We start from the raw sequence: 4,884 nt of genomic DNA, 5'->3' as shown, positions 1-4,884 counted from the left end.
GAGCAGCCCCCCAGCATCTCCACGATCTGCGTGGGGCCCTTCTGCTTTTTGCTGCTCACCGCGTTGTTTGGCTACTAGCCCGCTGGCTTGTGGCCTTCCTGACGACGCCCGACGACATTTCTGCTGCTGGTCTGGTTGCTCCAGACTGGCCCTTGCTTCCCTCCATCGGAGAAGTACCCTGGACCCTCCTGGTCCACTCAAGACGCCATTTTAGGTCCACCGCGTGGGCCTTGCATTTGCCAAGACTTGTTGCCCAATCCTGGGTCCAGCGACGTCGACAGCAAGAACCTTCGTGGGACAGCTCGCACCTCCATCCTGGTCGCCGACAACGCCTCCTGGTCCGAGAGACTGCAGAGCCCAGCAGCGCCCACTCACCTGACTGCGGTGACTTCGCCCGGTGCCATCCTGGTGCCCAGTTAATCACTGGCTAGTGATTCAAGAACTTGGTCCCCTCTGCTTTCAGGTTTTCTTCTTCCTTGATCCAGGCTTGGATCCATCGAACTTTTCTTCACTGGTCGCCTGCCAGCAACTTCTTCCTTCCAGGCTCCTGGTCCGGCAACGAGATCCCCGACGTCTTTTCAGACCTATGCAGCTGCAGCCCCTGGGCCAGGTAACTTCGGCACTTCGGTGTCCCAGCATAGCCTCACTATCCTAGGGTCAGGATCCACTGTCGTTTTCTTCCCACCAGGTCGGGTTCGCCCGTGAACACTAACTTTGCCTTTACTAGCCTCCATAGACTTTGTCCCGCATCCCGCGTGAGAGTGCACACTCTGCACCCGAGTCCCCTGGGTCTCCTAGTAGTAATCTAACGATTCCCTAGTCCAGTCCTAGCGATTCCAAAGCCTATTAGAACTGTTACTTACCTGCTAGTAATCCGCATTCCACTTTTAAAGTATATGGTTTTTCGTGCCCCTCTGGCATTTGTGTATAACGTGCTAACTTAAGTATTTTCGTAAGAGTTTTGTTGTGTGCCTAGCACCCTGTCCTCATAAAGAGTACAGGGTTGTTGTGATTCTAATAAATACACTGTTTATTTTCATAACACTTGTGTGGTGTCCTTTCACTGGGTGTTCAAGGGGTAATGTGATGGTAAAACAGCTGGCTTAACACGCCCTCTAGAGTCTTAGCCTTAGACTGCTCGTATCCACGCTACTAGGATAGCTGGTCTATAAGGTTGACTTACAACCAATCATCAATAAGGGTTGTTTGGACTGATATATAGTGATCACTAGAATAGTGAGCACTGCACATCAGGCCAACTTCTCACATTGGTGAGCAGCGGTTGGGATTTGAGCTTGCTGTTGTTTTACCACACATGCCCTAAGGATATCTTGTGAAAGATCACATAAGTACTAAAGGTACATATAACTTAGCTTAGAATACTCTGAGTTCTACTGAACCAGCTGTTGTAGCTCCTAGGGCCTAGCACACCCTAAACTACAACTCTAGCAAGGGATCAGTAGGCAAACATATAGTGTAGGTAAGTGCACCACTTACACCTCACTAGAAAAGCATGTCGACTCAGGGGGACTCTACTGAGACTCCCCTGGTCAGTGTTGACCCTCCACAGGTCACTTCAAGATATGCAGCTCTCAGTTTTCAGGAGATGAGACAAATCTGTGTCTCCAGGAAACTGAAGCAGGGGTCTAACCCCACCACTCCCTTTCTGATAGGTCTCTTAGAGACATATGATGCCAGAAAGCTTTCTCAGTTACATGAGAACATGCCAGCCTTAGAGGGAACCTCTGGGGATCCAGATCTCCCCAACACTGATTCAGCAGTTGAGGAGGAGGATCAGGAGGTACTCTCTGGGGATGAGGTAGACAAGGGTCTTGAGGTAGTCAGAAGGCTAACTAGGACCAACTTAGACTTACTTGGGCTAGGATCTGGGGGACCCCCAGTACTAACCCGAAGTGGGCCTAACCTTGGAGTTAGGAGAGATAGATCTCTTTCTAGGGACTCCAATAGATCTCTGCACTCTAATGCCTCTTCTCAGGGGAGAAGGAATCCTCCACAGAGGAGATTTACTTCCCCTCAGAGAAGGGAGCATGAGGCTAGGATGAGACAAGCTGAACTGAGGATTGAAAGGGAAGAAATTGCCCTGGCCAAAGAGAAGCTTGCCCTGGCAAGAGAACAGCAGATGAGTGGGCTAGCTCCCACTGGTGGCAGCAATCTCCCAAGAGATAGAGAGAAGGGTTTAGATACTAAACACCTGACTAAAATAGTGCCCCCCTTTAAGCAAGGGGATGACATCCAGAAATGGATAGCTGCTTTGGAGAGGGCCTGCACTGTGCAGGGCATTCCCCAGAGTCAGTGGGCAGCTATACTGTGGCTCTCCTTTGATGGTAAAGGTAGAGATAAGCTCCTCACTACAAGGGTGGAGGATGCTAACAATTACCAGGTCCTGAAAAATGCACTGGTTGATGGGTTTGGTTTAACCACTGAGCAGTACAGGTTGCTGTTCAGAGACACCCAGAAAACTCAGTCTCAGGACTGGTCTGACTTTGTTGATTGTGCCACTAAGGCTTTGGAAGGCTGGCTACTGGGTAGTAAGGTTACTGATTTCAAGGGATTGTATAATCTAATTATGAGAGAGCAAGTCTTAAATAATTGTCAGAACCAGTTATTACACCAGCACCTGGTAGACTCTGATCTGACCTCTCCACAAGAATTGGGTAAGAGGGCAGACAAATGGGTCAGAACCAGGATTAGGCCCAAGAACCAAGGTGGTGACCAGAAAAAGGAATCAACCAAGCCTCAAGAGAAGGGTGGGAATACATCTACAGATCAAACCACATCAGGGCCCCAAAAATCCTCTGAGGGGGGTGGGTCCCAGAATCCTTCCAACAACCAGAAGAAACCTTATTGTTATCCCTGTAAACAGGTGGGTCACTTAAAAACTGACAGCAGTTGCCCAAAGAATAACAATAAGGAAAACATACCCCCAAGTAACATTCCCAAACCTCCTGTTACTACTAGTAGTAATCCCCCAGGTGGTGGGAGTGCCCCCAAGAATTTGGGTGCATTTACTTTGGGAGTTCCTGGGGACTCTGGCCTAACCAGGTCCCCAAACTTAGATACTCTTGTCTGTGAGACTGGCATGGGGTTTGCCAACTTCACAACTTGTCCCAACACTTTGGGCAAGTACAGACAGGAGCCCCTCATCAATGGTATAAAAGTTGAGGCCTATAGAGATACAGGGGCTAGCATCACTATGGTGACTGAGAGTCTAGTCCCCTCAAGGCAACTTTTACCTGGTGCCACATACCAGGTGACCAATATTGATGGAGTACAGAGAGATCATCCCATGGCAGTGGTCAATCTCAGCTGGGGAGGTGTCACTGGCCACAAGAGAGTGGCAGTGTCACCAAACTTGCCTGTAGATTGCCTACTGGGGAATGATTTAGAGCTCTCAGCCTGGGCTGAAGTTGAGCAAGAAACCCATTCTAAAATGGTAAACATCCATGGTAAGGTTAGTGGGGCAGTGATAGCCACAGCCCCAGTCCAAGATATCCTCCCTGAACAGGTCAGGAGGGTTGTGCCAGTCACAACCCAATCTCAGGCAACTTCCTTCCCAGAACAGGTTGTCAAGGCTGTAATGGTAACAGCCCACACCCAAACTGAGCCCCCTCCTGAAAAGGTTGGGAGAGTTGTGATGGCCACAGCTCAAACGCAGACAGATGACAGTGTTGTGAAGCCTGAAACTATGGATCACTCCACTCAGACAGAGAGTATTGAGGAGGAAGAGAAATCTCCCTCCCACCAGACTTTAGGAAAGGATCAGCCTCCTCAGGGAACTGATCTGACCCCTTGTGAAGAAACTGCCACAGAGGTAGTCAGGCCTAGCCTGGCAGGACCCCTGATGTCAGTGGACCCTTCCAAGGTGGGACCCAGTCTGGAGCAGGTAACCCGCCCCTCTCTACCCTGCCTCAGTCAGCCCAGGGCTGTAGAGGTCAGGGAGGCCAGTGTTGGACCCCAAAGGGCCCCCTGTCCAAAAGAATTCCCCAATCAGCAGATTAAGGGCACTGAAGCTAGTAGACCTAGCCAAGTGAAAATAAGACACACTCCTGAGGGATCCTCCTTAAAATTAGTTAGGGACCTCCCACAGATGGACACTGTTGGGCACAGCCAAACTTGGGACCTGAGGGCCCCAGACCTGAACTGTCCCTCCAGTAAGCCAAACAGAGGGACCCAACCTCCAGCTGTAGGTAGCCAGAGGTTGACCCTGAGAGCCCAAAACAACTCAGTCTTGGAAAGAAAGGCCTCTATGGTGGATAATGATTGGAGGAAGCTGAGCCCAAAGTTAGTGGAGCCTCACTTCAGTACTCCATTTCAGCACCAGCCTTTTTCTTTGACAAAACACACCACAGGTAGAGATTCCCTATGGTGGAGACCCTCAGACACCCTTAGGGTGAGGGATTGCTTAGTGGACCATGACATAGGGGGTAACCATGCCAGTGCTGGTACTTCCTTAAATGGCCACTTAGGCAATATAGGCTTACCTGGACAAGGATAGCCTTATCTCCTTTCGTTTGGGGGGGGGTTATGTAGGAAGGTAGAACCCTGACTATGGTTGCCCCCAACTTTTTGCCTGGTGTTTTGCTGGTTTTCTGACTTAGTTGACCTGAGGCCCTGCTATTCAGGACCTCAGGCCCACTGCTCTTTCTGTAAAATGGATTCCATGTACCTTAGGTACATATCTAAATTGGATACTGAGTCACCTTATCAGTCCCTGTACAGTGTACCTTAGGTACCCAGGGCATAGGTGTACCCAGGGCCTACCAGGGGCTGCAGCATGTATTATGCCACCCCTGGCTGGCCATCCAAATCTGACACAACTGGCTGCTTGACAGCTGGGGCAAGGTGGTGTAATCACCCTTTGCT

Source organism: Lissotriton helveticus, chromosome 4_1 (assembly GCF_964261635.1).
Source record: "Lissotriton helveticus chromosome 4_1, aLisHel1.1, whole genome shotgun sequence".
NCBI classification, from domain to species: Eukaryota; Metazoa; Chordata; class Amphibia; order Caudata; family Salamandridae; genus Lissotriton; species Lissotriton helveticus.
Note: the sequence above shows the minus strand (reverse complement) of the source record.